At 44.8% G+C, this 16,111-nt stretch overlaps 1 protein-coding gene across 1 annotated transcript in view; it reads right to left on the reverse strand.

Moving 5' to 3' along the window:
- The window catches only part of Sparcl1 (SPARC like 1), a 34,215-nt gene extending 27,219 nt beyond the window's left edge, over window positions 1–6,996 (reverse strand). Inside the window, exon 1 of the mRNA XM_021162708.2 lies at window positions 6,284–6,996. The gene's annotated coding sequence lies outside the window, so the exon portion shown is untranslated. The remainder of the gene's footprint in view (window positions 1–6,283) is intronic.
- Between the last annotated feature and the right edge of the window lie 9,115 nt (window positions 6,997–16,111).

Consider the following 16,111-nt stretch of genomic DNA (forward strand, 5'->3'; position numbering starts at 1 on the left):
GATGCAAATGGAGTCCTGACAAGCCTGGAGACACAGTAAGGGGCCCTACCTGTGACAGCCACCCCTTGTATCTGGGGGAGCAGTTCTAGCTTTGGCCCATGAGAACAAGATGTGGGTCCTCCAGACTGAGGACAGGAGGCTGAAAGGGGACATTTCCCTTAATGAAAGCCCTGGATTCATCTCTGACTCTGTCTAGAATTGCCTGTCTCCTAGAAGGCGAGGTGTCTAAAGTTTGGCACACATGAGAACATCACTCTCCATCCAGATTAAATAGTCAATTCACTTTGTGTTCTTTTGTGGTTGTAATTGTTTCCATTTCAGTCTCTGTAACATTTTGTAGACATTTGTAGTAAGGGCATGGCAGAGTAGACTTTTTTTTTTATTATTATTATTGATTTCTTTCTAGTTTGTATAGTTCTTTTAGAACATTAATTAAATCATCATGTTAATTTAGGACATATATAGATTTAAAGTAAGTTAAATTTTATTTCTAGGCTACCTCAGCACTCAGGCTTTTGCCAGCTTACTGTTACTGCTCTTCTTTCTCTCCCATGCTTTAAAAGTCAGGGTGCCACTGCATTCTGTCCCACCTCTGAACGATTCATCTTTTCTTCAGGTCACATCGTGCTACGTGGAAACCTGGGTGCTGACAGTTTTGCCTCCTGACTGAACTAGCCTCATTTTGCCTTGAGTCACCAGACAGCAGAACCCCTTTCCTTCCTGACTGTGGAGACTGGCTTCAGGATCTGGTCTCCAAGGCAAGACAGCCATGTGATCTGTTCATCTTTGTTTCAAGTTGGGGACCTGAGAAAGACTTACCAGGGACACTAAAGCAGGGAGACACTTGCCTGAACTATATCTATCCTCTCTGCTGTACCCCTGTCTCCTTACTAACTTTTTAGTTCCTGGAATATAGAAATCCACACTTCCAAATAAGGCCAGGTATCCTCTGTTGAGGTTGTTTGTATCAGAGGAAGCCTGAAGGCCGCTATTTTTAGTAGTTAACTGTAGCTATGGAAAATTTCCTTTCTGGCTAGGTAGTAAACAAATGACCATTTAGGCCCTTCATAGTCAGACCCAGAGTGCCAGTCGTACATGAGAGGCACAGGCTTTGCTATTCCAGAGCAAAGCCTTTAGTCATATTTCAGCTACCAAAAGCGTGCTGCTACCTGATCTAGAGTTAACACTGGCACTTTGAGGCTTTTAAAGTATTAATGAGTCTCCAGGGAGGGGTCTACAGCTTGGCATTAAAACTCATCTGAAGGATCACACAAAGCTCGGCTGTTTTGAGTTTTCTGCTGAGTCACCGTCTGACATCAAGGTGGGCCTGTTCTGGGAGTGAGTGACATTCTCAGACTTTCCCAGACCACAGAAACCTATATCTTTCCCAAGTGAATCTCCTAGCTTGTGGATTTCATCTGGGGTAGACAAGCTCATGGCTCTCAGAGCTTTGAATCTAAGCAGAAATCCACAGGTTTGTTGAGCGGCACTTGCAACCTAAATCAGCCAGAGTCCTCGTATTCAGTGCTGAGGATCCGCTGTGTGGGAAACTGAAGATCTGCGTCTCCTTCCCTGATCTTTCTTGGACGGTTTGATTGGTAGTCCATCAAATGGTCACGTGGGCTGTGGTCCTTCCTGCTCTAAGGTCTGTGCACAAGATGTTCACATTTATTCCCCCCACCCCCCAGCTACCCTGCCACACACAATTAACCTCTGTTTAGCCCTTCAGATGGGGGAGGAGGGGAGAAGGGGAGGGAGGACGGGGAGAAGCCGCTTTTAACCTTGAATAGAGGTTAAGCTCCATCAAACTCTCTTAGAACAAGCATGCTTTACCAACGCAGCATAGGTTGTATCCAATGGGTGTACAGATACAGGGCGAGTTTTTCTTTTACCCACGCTGTATAAACAGACTGATTCACAGCAGATGCTACTGCAGTTTCTCTCACTAACGTACATGGTCTGGAAGACTTCATTTTGAGCCACAAAGTACTGTTCAGAAAACCGATCTGAAGTGGCCTCAAGCTTTGCCCGCTTTCATCCCCAGCAACCTTGACAAAATGGTGGAGAAAAGAAATAATGCAGATTTAATCACGATGCTAAGGCGTGACGTCATCACTGCGGGTGTCGAAATGACACAGTTCTAGAGACTGCGGACTTAGGCAGTTTTACATTAGCTTTAGCGAGCACTGCACCGGAAGAAGCAAGCTGGTAAGTAATTGAAATGCGGACCAGAACTTGTGCCTGGGGCTACTCGCAGAGTCAGCAGGATTTCAAAGGTAAGTGGTCATCTGCAGGATCAACTACAGGGTGGATCCAGTCCACACAGGCTCGGGGAGAAGAGACACACAGAAGACTCTCCACAGAACTCAGGAAGTGTGACGTAATAAAATGTAGAGAATGATTAAAGTGAAAAGATGTTTAAAATCTCCAAGAAATTAGATAGAGCTCCTACAGATACATTACTTTGCTCATTTGCACATTTAGTTCAAGCCAAAACCCACTAGAAAAATGAAGGTGGCTTTGTCCTCAAGGTCACCTTAGGCTTGCATCTGCAGTTTCCATTTCTGGGATGGTTTGATTAATGGCCATTTCCCTACACACAGAGGAGGAGCCCAGCTCTGCTCCAGGGCTGTCCCTTGCTGCCTCCCTGGCCTTTCACTGGATAAGGGGCACTGCCTGCATCAGTGCCTTGAGGCACCAGATAAAAATAGCACCTAAGCAACTGTCTGACCTAAAAGTCACCAGAGAAACAGATGCTGTGAAAGTTAACATTTCAGAGCAGACAAAATGTCTTACACCTCCATCTAAGTATTAGGACAAGAAAAGACCTTTTTCCTCCTCCTTAAATGTAAGATAAATAATAAATAAACCTGATCAGTTCCTAAATTGATAACTATTCCCTTTCTTCTTTTCTCTACAGATTCACTGGTCCACAGTTAAGCCATGATTCTTCTGAGGCCTTTTACTCTCATCCCTGCCGGCACTGACCTCCCTCATGAGGAGCATGAGGTGCCGGGTGGGTGTTTAGCAGGATCGTTTTATCATCTTTTCCAACCACAGGGGAAACTGAGGCTTTTGAAACGCAGGTTGGATGCTGAGTAATCATGGCTGTGTGTGTCAACAAGCAAGGGAGGTGACCGCCATTTCTCCTTCCCCTTAAGGGTTGTTTGCCCTTGCACCCATGAGAGATGGCTTCTGCTTCAGTTCTTTGCTCAATACCTCCTATTCACTGAATCCTTAAAGGAAACATTTAGCTACCGCTGCACATAAGTTGGTTGCATAATAGGAAAGAAACAAGCCAGGGCTGGAGACCTCATCTCCACGGAAGCATTGTAAGGCCAGCGAGGGCTGTTTTACAGAGCCAGCCATGACTTGGGACTCCCTCTATACCCTTTCATTACCATGACAACAGGCAGCTCCTACTTCACACATCCAGGAAAAGCAGCTGACATCTCAATGCTAGGAACACAGGGGAGAGGTTTACAAAAAAACCACAACAACCACCACCAAAAAAGCCTTTTTGTTTGCCTGTCAACAGAGAGAACACCCCCCCAGAGTAAGTCAAAACCTCTATTCTTGCCTTCAAGAAAGATCTGAAAGGAAAGTGTTGGGGCTTTTTCCCCTGGTCCAAGGGGGCCCCTCAAGCAGGACCGACTGCAGACTGGCATGGCTCCTCCGAGTCTCCAGGAGGGCTGGCACCGAGAATATTCCCTTGCCTTAGACTTGGCCATTGCAGAAGCTGCTAAATGACAGAGCAGTGAGACTTAACAGACACCTTGTGCTGAGGCCCTGAGATGGTTTCCTTTACATTTCTTTGAATAAAGGAAAGATAACTTAAATAATCTTTCCTTCTTCCTTCATAACTTTGCTACTAGAAGCCTCATTCCAAATTCATAATAGATAGTTTAGGGTATGGGATTTCCAGTGGTAGTTGGTAAATTTTTTGGTGAGTCTAGTGTTCTGGTCGGGGCCGTACTTACTTGTGTTCAATAAATATCTCATCTGATTCTTATAACAAAATCACCGGTGGGTATCCTTTGCCTAAGAGATGGTTAGCCGAAGCCTGGAGGTGTGACATGATGGCTAAGCTCACACAGCTTGCAGCAGCGGGTGTGTGTGTGTGTGTGTGTGTGTGTGTGTGATGTGTGATGTGGGGGGAAGGTGTTGGGGTTGGTACTCAGGTATATCTATCAGACTTGGCAACCATATCTGTCCACTCTCTATGCTGTCTTGGAGACTTCAGCCTGCTTTCTGAAGATTGTTAGAGCAGAGCGTATAAGTACAAGGGGAAGCCTAACGTCCACACCCTTCCTAGAGTTTAAGTAGTGAAATAAAGCCAGACCAATCCTTTCATATTTGCTATCATCAATATATACTAGGCATACATCCATTTTCCAGTTCATTCTCCCATTCAGTCTCTGCAGTATCTATCGATTTTAGGATTCTGATTCATGATGACAACAAAGGGTTCTTATGACAAAGTCATTTGCGCAGAGTCCCTGGGCTATTTCTTGTGACACTTTGCATGCATATAAACCATGCCTATGTAGTCTAATAGAAGTCAGAGCTGTATGGTCATCACGTATGAACCAGAGCCCTTTTCATCTTTCTCATGTTAATTGCATTGGCTGTCTTTGAGGCAGTCACTTTCGTGCAGAGTTCTGTACAACTTTTGATGTTCATGACAAAGAGACAGGCTGTGGCTAGGTGGTGGTCCTGTCACCCCTGGAGCCTCTGCAGAAGGTATCCTGGGAGACCCGTAAAAGCTTCTCCTGGATTTATGGCTTTTTTTTTCTTTTTTTTTTTTCACCCACTAAAGGTTGTTCCAGGGTGATAAGGAAGTCCAACACACCTCAAGCCTTTTGACAAGTTGTTTGTGTTATCCAACATGTTTTGGACATTGCGCTCAACTTAACCAAAGCAACCATGTCCATGTCTGGCTGCAATTCAGCAGAGAAAGAACACGAGTCAAGAGAGAATGTAAAGGACATTCTGGAGCCCCAGATGCTCCACCACGCACCTCATCTGTCGCCACTACTTATTGTTTTACTGTGGGCCTGTGCCATAACAGCCTGCTGGCAAGACACTGAAGGGCAAGGAAACCACCCCAGAGTTCTAACTGCTCAATGGCTCTTTGGAAAAAAGTGGGGGTGGGGGCACGATCTTCAAACAACACACACATTCTTTCCCCCAGATGTGGGAAGTCGTGTCCGGTGATTGACAAGCAGAGGAAACAGACTGCTCTACCTGATTGGACTTCACTAGCCGACCCAAACTTTAAATCTTTCCTAAGAATGGGGTGGGGGTGTCTTTAAGAAAAACAAAGGAAACCAGTCAGAAACAAAGATTTAGTGGAGCGAGCTGTAAACTGAAAACAAAATCCTGGGATCTAAGAGAAAGGCGAGGATATTCTTTTTCTCCCCACTGTGGGTACATTTCTATTCTGTGGCTGCAGTCTGCCCCAGAGGAGTCTGCAATGTCAAGGTGGCACATGTGGCCTCTTTGCAGACAAAAGGCACTGCAGATGAGACTCTACTGCAGGGCTTCTCTCGGGTACTTTTTCAACTGTATTGATTGGCAGCTGCAAGCAGGGTTATGGTTTTCTACTGCAGGGTGATCTTGTTCCTGAAGGATTGAGTGAGAAAGGCTCGCAGGAAGTGCTGTATTGGGGAAGTGCAGATGGGAGGACCTTCTCAAAGACAGCACAGTTGTTAGCCCTCACTTCTCCTGTAGCATTGTGTTTTTCTAGAGAGGATGTAATCAGGAACTGGGCATATTCCCTGTCCCCTTGTGTACCTCTTAACAAATGATAGGTAGTAGTAGGAGAGAGATCTGTGAAAACTGTGAGGGAAAGGATAATATGAAAATAACTGAAGAAGAATGTACTGTTAGAGATATATCCCAACTGAAAAACAAAAAACAAAAAACCAAAGCATTCTACTTCTACACAGCTGTCAGGTCCATGACAGTGACAGATGCAGTTAGGTAATTTAAACATGGCAAACACACATTTTTTTAAATTTTGAAGTCTATACTTCTGGTTTGGCCATTAGGAAAACTATGGTTTATTAGTGCTCGACACTTAATTTTGTAGGAGGAAAAGAGACATGACCACACAAAATAAAATTCTCTTTTTTCCTTCATATTAATCACTCCAAATGGGATTTTAAAAATAAACACATGGCTTTGAATTATTTAAGCAGAATCATCAAGCAGTCTTTTTAGATCAGGGAAGTCAGTTTAACACATGCAGTTGGGCAATATAAGCAAATTTAACATTTACCTGCCGAGAGGTGGCTGGATCCAGAGCCTTGGTAGCTTGAAGCCGAAGTTGAATCCCCTCTTTGCACACAGCCAGGAGGTAAAAGTTTGACAAATGCCCAAGAGGAGCTAGCTCTTCCAACCCCCTCCCTCGTCAGCTTGGCTGCTTTACCTAGAAGCACATTCACGTTTATTGGAGTTGAAATTCTGCTGCTCTGTCAGCCAGTCAGGGTCTGAAGTGACAGATGAGAATTTGGAGGTTGGCACCCCAGGGTGTTTCAGGCTGCCATGGTTTCTGTTGCAGATTCCTGGCTCTCGCTCCCTCGCTTCCTCCGTGCTGCTGAGCTTTGCAGCAGAGCAGACCCAGAGGGAGAGAACTAATTCTGCAGCGTGCATGGAGTGAACAGCCCTCCCCTAGCCTCTCCTCCTCATAGGCTCCTAACTTGGCCAGAGTGTAAGCATTTGGCTCTTCATGCATTTTTTTTTTTTCAAACAACTCTGAGAGATCGTATGATTGGGATCCCTTGGGGCTTGTGACTCTGAGACACTGCAGAGAGGCTTCACACTATTGTTTATTTCTAGGGCGACTGCAAAGCCAGGGTGAAAGGACAGAAGGATCACTGCAGCAGATGCGTTTTTATATTGCTCGATTGGAAGCTGTCCTCATGACCGCAGTCTGAACGTTAACAGAGAAGCGTTCCGGCTGCTTTAACCATCCTACACGTAAGCAGCTCTGGAAATTGAAGTTGCTGCTCTTTAGAGCATGCTGATTTAGAGAAGCTGTGGTTCACAGTCTGCTCTTCCCCAGCCCAGTCAGTCATCCTCTGTAAGCCTATGATGGCACCGTGCTGTACAAGAAGAGGTCTTCCTGTGTGCTTATTTCTGACTTTGCACTGTGGCATTCATCTATCGAGGCATGTAAATATTTATTTGTTTACCTGGCCCCGAGCTAATCTGGAGCCCACAGAGATCCGTCTGCCTCTGCCTCCTGGGTACTAAGTTTAAAGGAGGCCTGGCTCTGCTTCTGTATGTATGTGTGTAATCATTTCAATGGTTGTGTCTGTATTTATTGCACATTTATCGTGTGTCGGACCCTGCGCTAACAGCTTTCTATGCATCGTGTCAGTGGAGTCTGACAAGTCTTTGGAGGTTTTACTACGTTCCCATTTTAAAGATAGTACAGAGTAATGTTAACTGTACAGGATTTAAGACCAGACAGCTTGGATTTTCTTCTTGACTTTCCCACACCCTAACTGTACACCCAGGAGCTAGTAATAACCTCTCTCAGCATCTGCTTTCTTATTTATAAAATGAGGCTACAGATATGGGAGGAGTGACTATAGGGTCTATCACAGGCAATTGTTCTGAGTTTCAAGAATTTGATGCAAACCAACTGCATAAAACTCCTACTATGTAGTAGACACTCAACAAATGTTAACGATTTTGGTTTATGTCAGACGACAGCAACGTTCGCTTTCTCCCGGGTCTCTAACTGTAATAGCAAGGTGGTACTCTCCTTGCCTCCCGCCTGTGTTAGCTAACTGAGCAGGCATTTCGCTGAGGAGGAGATGCTGCCTCCCCCCTCTCCAGGTGACTAGCCCAAATGCTTCTGATACTATACACTCTCCACTAACACTGGATGAGAAGTTGTTATTTAACGTAATTTAGGCTCTCTGAGTGTGTGACAAAGTCAACAGGCAACCAGAATGATAAAAACAAAAGCCAAGCGAAGCAAATAAAAACCCTGAGCTATAAAAGTTTGCAGACGTGCCTCAGCCGGTTCTCTCTACAGACCCCAGAACATTTGCCACACTGATTTTCAGAACGCCAAAAGAGAAAGAGAAAGGTAACAGAACTTATCTCTGTCGTGCAGCAGGGAAGTCTGGGAGCAGAGGAAGCCAGGCAGTGAGCCAGAGCCCTTCCAGCTGGGAAGGGCGCACGTGTCTGGGATCAGGATTATAGAAAGGGCTGAGGATGTGACGCCTTGATGCCTCAGACAATGGGATGTTTTTTCCTCAGCTCAGGTCTGGAGTGTGAGCAGCTCCTCTGAGGAAGGGACAAGGGTTTGTTTCTTCCAGGGCCTTTGCACACATCTGCACGCTTCTCTCTGGTCTTAGCAGCACAGAGGAAGCTGGCGCCATTCTGCAATGGTGTCCCGAGGGATCATGGAGCGGTGAGACCAGCCAGGCCATATAGAAAAGGATTTGATTTTTTTTTTGGTTAAAGAATTTTCTCAAAGACTTCAAATATTAACTTATTTTAACTAGCATTCTCCATTTATTTGAGACGGCTTTATGAGCTTGATTCCACTCAATGAGATTAATTCCATGAGAACAAAGAGAAAGATTTAGTTGGAGAGTGCTTAAAAAAACAAACAAACAAACAAAAAAACCCATCTTGACCCAACTCAAATTTTTTCTAATACTGAATTTGACATATTTGTTGGAATGCTGAAAACGAAGTTCCTTGCAGACAAATTGTTCACGGAAAACTGGAATTAAGGCCTAAATGTAATTTATGTCTGATGAGAGCAGGTCTCATTTCTAAGATTGGGGATTTTCACTCAGTTGTATGACTCGAGAGATCTCCTGCTCAGGGATGAGAACTTCAGGGCACTGTAATATATAATGACAAACTCACACACAGGATGTAAGAGAATACTGACTAAAACAGACAAAGGCGTGTTGACTTCATGGTGTCGTTAAGCACGGCTTTATTTTTGGGAATGTTCCCTGGCAGAGACCCAAGCTCTTACTGTTTCATGGCACTGTCATGTCTAGAACAGTTTACAGCTTTCCATGCTGGGAACAAGGAACCTACAACAATAGCCACCTAACAGATGGAGCTGGAAGCCAGAGCCAGAAAGTTTACCGCTTCCCTCTATGAGGGTTAGCAGAACCTCAATAAAGAGCAGACTTTATGGTTGCGTGTGAGATGGCACCAGAGTGTCGCCTTTGGTTAGGAGATCCCACAAAAAGCCCACATAGTGATCTGTTGGGCCAGCAGAGTTAGGATGTCTGTGGATTATCTCCAGATTCCTGCCCCACTCAGGACTTCCAGGAAGGTTAGGAACCCCATTTCAAGGGAAAGATTAGAGAGCACACTTCCCCCAAGGTTTTCGTTCCATAACCATGGCCTCTGGATGTGGGGCAAATGGAACTGTGTCACCAGACAGAAAAGCTGGCCCAGACGGTTTAGCCAATAAGCTTCCCTTCCTGGACATTCCTTCCTGTAAAAGGTATTCAATCTTTAGTCTGCCCTTAGTACCTGGTATGCATCCATTTTCCAACGTGAATAAACAGTTTGAATAAGCAAGGACTGTCTCTCTCATCAAGAACTTCCCTGTTGGGAGCCTTTGTTACCGAGCTGTGCAGCCTAAGTCTCTTGCAGAAGGCCTCTCTGCACACCTGACACACCTTGAGCTAAGCCACACCACCCCTCCTCCTCCCCCTCCCCCCCAACCTCCCCCTCTGCCCCCAGTGTCCTGGACTCATCACAGGCCTGCAGCCCATTCTCAACTCCCAGTGGCATCTGAGTACATGGGAGTTAGAGAACCACCCAACTTAGACTTTGTTCAGCCTCCCCTGTGTGAGTGTTGGCACCCTGATGGCGAAGAGGAAGGCCTAGTGCCTCTGCGTTTCGATTCCCTGAGTGGCATTCACACACACACAACAGCAAGGCAAAACGCAGACCCATATCTGGATTGTAGATTCCACCATTCCCAAACCAAAAAATAGCATTCATAAAACGTGTCATTATTGAACATGCATAGACATTTTTCTCATCATTGCTTCTAAACAGCTCAGTACAATAACTATTTACTTGGCATTGACACTGAATTGGATACTATAAATGATCTAAAGTTGATTTAAAGTGTGCAATACGATGTGCATGAGTTATACGCAGGTACTCCCATGTTGTACAAAGGGACTGGCACAGTCACGACTTGGTATCTGTGGGTGCTGCAAAGAGTGCCTGCGGATGCAGAGAAATGGCCAAAATCAATCTTCAAGCATGCAATAGACTTCTTTGATTTTCCGCTTAAGCATTGAAGTGACCTAAGAGGACTATGAAGACCTTGCCTATTGGGAGCCTGGGCACAGCCGCTGTTAGAGTGTAGCACTGTTCCTTGAGAGGAGTAGAGGTATCATATCAGGTAGGAGGTGAGCGGGTGAAGGAAGGATGCTGGGTAAACAATGTCCACAGCAATGGGGCTGCTTGCCCTTTAGGACATTCACACTACTCTGCTAGGACTCCCATTGTTATCATTCTGTCTAGGCTCAGTCCCACAGTTACCTGGCAACAGACTCACTATAAAGCAATAGACTCACTCTAAAAGGGGCTGCTTGCCCCCTCCTCACTCTCTTGCTTTCTCTTGCTCTTCCCTTCGTCTCTCTTCCCATTCCCTTTCCCCCTCTCTTTCCACGTGCTCATGGCCAGCCTCTTCTCCTCCACTCCTGTACTTGTCTTCTCTCTCTCTCTCTCTCTCTCCTACTCTCTTAACTCCTCTTCCCATGCCCTTAATAAACTCTATTCTACAGTTTACCGTCATGTGACTGGTCCCTTAGTGGGAAGGGATGTCTCAGGATGGGCCTGCTTGACCACACCTCCATAAAACATATCTGCCCCTCTCTTTATCTTTTTATAAACACATCACTCATAATAAAATACCACAAATTGTGTGGTTTAAACTACAAGTCTGGAGGCTGGATGTCCAAATCCAAGGTGTTGCCATTTCTCTGGCCGCTCTTCTTGGTTTTCAGGGCCACAACCTCACAGTCTCAGTCCTTATTTGTTACCTCTTCAAAGTTGTGTCTCTAAACACAGCGACATTAGAGGTTAAAATGTCAACATAGAAACCTGGTGCGAGAAATGACTTTCCCCTGTAATACTGCACTGTGGCTTTGATATTCTCCTTGATACACATTCTCTGTGGGTCTTTGAGACTATGCTCTGGTCTTAACTCTGGCCCAGCTCCTGACCTGTGCCTGCATCCACCACTGGAAGATCCTGCACTGAACCATTTGTTTGTCTCTGCTTGGTCTTCAGCCTCCTGGGTTAGCTTCTAACTCTGCACAGTGGGAGTTTATCAAGGCCTCTCTCTCAGCCAGCCCCATCCATGGGAACGTTCATACTCTCTCTCTGTCAGGTCTGAATTGAAGCCTTGACACAGAGGAGCCGGTTAACATTAAGGGGATAGTCAGATGTATGCTGAGTTTCGCTGAGTATGGCGCAGGTATTGCAATTAACCACTGTTTTTCTAAGAATCATCTCCAAGAGCAATAAACAAATAGACAAATAAATAATAAAAATAAGGGGCTAGAGAGATGGCTCAGTAGTTACCAGCGCTGGCTGCTCTTCCAGAGGATCCTGGTTCAATTCTCAGCAACCACATGAAAGCTCTCAACTGTCTGTGACTCTAGTTTCAGGGGACTGTAGGCAGAACACCAAAGCCCATAAAATAAAAATAAATAGGTAAATAGCATTTTAAAAGAGTATATTAATAAAAATAGAGAAAGACTGGCTAGGATTAGGAACTTTTTATCGTCAGACTGAGCAGTTAGACCTTCATTAATTAGGTAAAGAGAGTTCTAGAAGGTTTTTCCATAGAAAACTCAGAAGTATAAGAGGTGCCTGGTGTGACAAACAGCTCTCCAATGAGAGGGACTTACAGAGGCATGGGTTTATATTGCTGTTTTTTTTTTATTTGAAATTTTTTGAAAACGTTTTAAAATATTTATTTATTTATTTATTTATTTATATGAGTACACTGTAGCTGTCTTCAGACACACCAGAGAGGGCATCAGATCCCATTACAGATAGTTGTGAACTACTATGTGGTTGCTGGGAATTGAACTCAGGACCCCTGGAAGGACACTTAGTGCTCATAACCACTGAGCCATCTTTCCAGCCCCACTGTTTTTTGTTTTTGTTTCTTAACTTGTGCTTCCTGTGTACTGAGGACCTGTCGCACTTGCACTGCGGACCGGCTGCACAGCGGACCTGCTGTATTGCGGACCCACTGCACTGCAGACCTGCTGCACTGCGGACCCACTGCACTGCAGACCTGCTGCACTGCGGACCCGCTGCACTGAGGACCCGCTGCACTGCGGACCCGCTGCACTGAGGACCCGCTGCACTGCGGACCCGCTGCACTGCGGACCCGCTGCACTGCGGACCCGCTGCACTGCGGACCCGCTGCACTGCGGACCCGCTGCACTGCGGACCTGTTACAGTTGTTTCTGGTCCTTATGCTGGCGACCAGGATGATGGTCTTCCCCTTTGGTGAAGAAAATAAATGGCAAACAGTTCTTAGAGCATCTGCCCGGGTATGATGCACACCACTTCTACCTGCATTACATGGACTACTGAGTCATGTGACCACACCTGACTTCAGTGGGAGGTCCTGGGTTATGTTCCTAGGCTGAAGAGGAACCATAGGCCAGAGAACCAGAAAACAGATTGTCACCAGGAGTGGAAGCTCTTCTGGTTTGAGTCTGAAATTGTTCTCATAGGTTCGTGTTTTGTGTACCCGTTGCTTAGCTGGTTGTGACTTTTTTTGGAGGCTATGAAAACTTCAGCAGGTAGGCTCTGGCTAGAAGAAGGTCAGCTGGGACAGGCCTTCCGGTGTTACGTCCGTGGCTCTATTTTCTCATCCGCTGCCGTCTGAACAGCATCTGCCTCACACATCCACCACCATACACGTCATGACCCCACCAAAGCTACCCGTCAGCGATTCACTGAATCCGTAAGCCAAATGAATCTTCCTTCTTTTCAATTATTTCCATCAGGGATTTAGGTCATGGACACACAAAAATAACTAACACAGAAACATAGAACACTGTGTTGAAAATAATGTCAGGAAAAGGGAAGAAAATAATGTAGGTGAAACAGGAGGAACATTTTACAAAGTAGAGCAAAGAGAAGATGGAGTGGGGTAGAGAGCAAGGAAGGAAAATGAGAGCAAATTCTATGAGCTGGGGATGCAGGTCAGAGGAAGAACACTGGCCTAGCATGTGTGAGGCTTGAAGATGAACACACACACACACACACACACACACACACACAGAGGGGGTGTTAAATTTGTAAGACACAAAAATAACTGAGTGGACAACAGAAATATAAAGTTTTGATATATAAAATACACAAAAATTCAAATAACTTAATAGCAAAATCACAAAGAAAACAGAAAAACTCAAAATGTGCAAACAACATTTTTCAGTAGGAGGCCTACAAATGGAGACATAGAAATGAAGTGTATAAAAGATGAACTTCTGATCATCATCAGATGCAGATAAATACAACAAAATGTCACTTCCCTCCCGTCAGAATAACTTGTGAGCTCCACCGCCTGCACAGCTTTGTTTTGGAAACTTGACTGAGATGATGAGGGAATTGACAGACACACAGACATGTACAGAAAAGTGGGAATCAGGTTCACCATGCTGCTTGCTCTGACATGGCACCACTGGCAACAGCATCCTGGAAACGCTGTGTATTATACACTTGACTGAGCAGGCAGGTTCCAGGTAAGGAGCTGAGCAAGTAGGCAGGTTTAGCTAATCTTGGTAGGAGGGCTCCACGGTTATCAGAGAAGAGGTAGCTAGCATTCTCTATACACACTGTCAACGTCTAGACACAGCCCAGAGAAAGACTTTGCCAGCTCCCTGAGCCTGCTCTGGGGAAGGCGTGGCAGCCCTATAGGTCTGAGTCTTTTGGATGTGTGACATGGCTACCCTCATGTCAACAATACACATTCATCTAGGACGTCATGTCCCCTTCCCATTCACTCAGGGCTCCCAACACTCCACACATTAGCTTTCACTTGATCTGACAAAATGCTCATGGATTGGTAGGATTAACATAGTGAAGATGACCATCTTTCCAAAAGCAATGTACAGATTCAATGCAATCCCATCAAAATTCCAACACAATTCTTCACAGACATGGGAAGAGCAATTCTCAACTTCATATGGAAAAACAGCAGCAGCAGCAGCAGCAGCAGTAGCAGCAGTAGTAGTAGTAGCAGCAGCAGCAGCAGCAGCAGCAGCAGCAGCAGCAGCAGCAGCAGCAACAGCAGCAACAGCAGCAGCAAACAAACCAGGATAGCCCAAACAATTCTCAATGATAAAAGATCTGCTGGGGAAATCACCATCCGTGACCTGAAGCTGTACTACAAATTAATAGTGATAAAGACCACATGGTATTGGTACAGTGGCAGATAGGACAATCAATGGAATAGAATTAAAGACCCAGAAATAAACTTACAAAACTACGGACACTTAATCTTTGACAAAGAAGCCAAAAAACACAGTGGAAAAAAAAAGCATCTTTCATAAATGACACTGATCTAACTGGAGTCTGCATGTAGGATGAAAATAGATCCATAGTTATTGCCTTGCACAAAGCTCAAGTCCAAGTAGATCAAGGGCCTCAATGTAAAACCAGATACATGGAATCTAATAGAAGAGAAGGTGGGAAAGAGCTTCGAACTCATTAGCTGAGGGGCAATGTTCCTGAACAGAACACCAATCTCTAAGATCAACGACTGATAAATGGGACCTCATGAAACTGAAAAGCTTCTGTAAGACAAAGGACACTGTCAATAGGACAAATTGGCAACCTACAGATTCAGAAAATAGTAGATGTTTTGTGCTCTCATCTCACCTCAGCATGGTAACAATGTAAGTTAACACGTTTGCTGATTTGTTAGATTTCACCATTGTGTATCATCAAGCATCATATACAATGTTTCAGCCAGTGATGGGGCAAACATATAGTGGTAGTCCCATTAGACCATATTGCCTTGTAATGTCATAGTGACCTTAGTTTGTGTAAATTCCTGTTTGCACAGTGATATCAACTAACATGTTCTTTCGAATGTGTTCCTGCCATTAAGCAACACAGGACTATATGTCAAAAATATATATATACATACACACACACACACACACACACACACACACACACACACACACTATACTATACGATGCCTATCATGTGAGGCACAGTAAAGATGTGATGTTATTTGTCACCTAAAAATTTGAAAAATAGGACCATAAATATGGCTCACTGGGTGATGGCACAAGTCACTTAAGCCTGGCAACACGACTTCATTGCCAGAACCAGCACAAAGGTGCAAGGGGAGAAGCAATTCCTTTGACCTACAAATGTTCATCACTGCATGCTGCCCCTCATGTTCATATCCAATAAAAAATAAAATAAAATAATACAATGAAGAAAAATAACTGGTTAATACTTCCAAATCTCTTCGCCTTGTAGGTTCTAAAAAAATAAAATAAAAAAGCTTAGCTTAGTTTAGAGCAGTGCCAATCACGTGATCCTATGTAATTTTAAGAGCCATATGCCAATTTCCTAGGATTGTCCTAACAGCTTTCTACAAACTGGAGAGCCAAAATGGACAGAAAAAGAAGTGAGTTCTGAAAGGTCACAGGCCACAGTTGAGATATCAGCAGGCACGTGTCCCTTCCAGGGGCTGTGGGAGAATCCCTTCTGTTGTCCTCTCTTTGCTGGCTCTGAGGACCCCTGATGTGCTTTGGCTTGTAGCTACATCAAGCCATTTCTGCTTTTCTGTTCACATGGATCTGTCCTTTTATATCTGTCCTTAATCTCTGTGGGATTGCTTCTCTTTTTAGGGACACCAGTCTTTGGAGTGAGTTTGTCATAATTTAGAAATGATGTAATTTTAAGTTGACCACATTTGCAGAGACCCACTTTCAAATGAGGTTGTTCTCACAGGTTCCAGAGTCAGAGACTAGTGAACTTTTGGGGGTTACAATTCAAGTATAGCCTGCCCTCTGGTCCTCCAAATTCACCTCTTCTCCACATG

This window comes from Mus caroli, chromosome 5, assembly GCF_900094665.2.
Source record: "Mus caroli chromosome 5, CAROLI_EIJ_v1.1, whole genome shotgun sequence".
Lineage (NCBI taxonomy): Eukaryota > Metazoa > Chordata > Mammalia > Rodentia > Muridae > Mus > Mus caroli.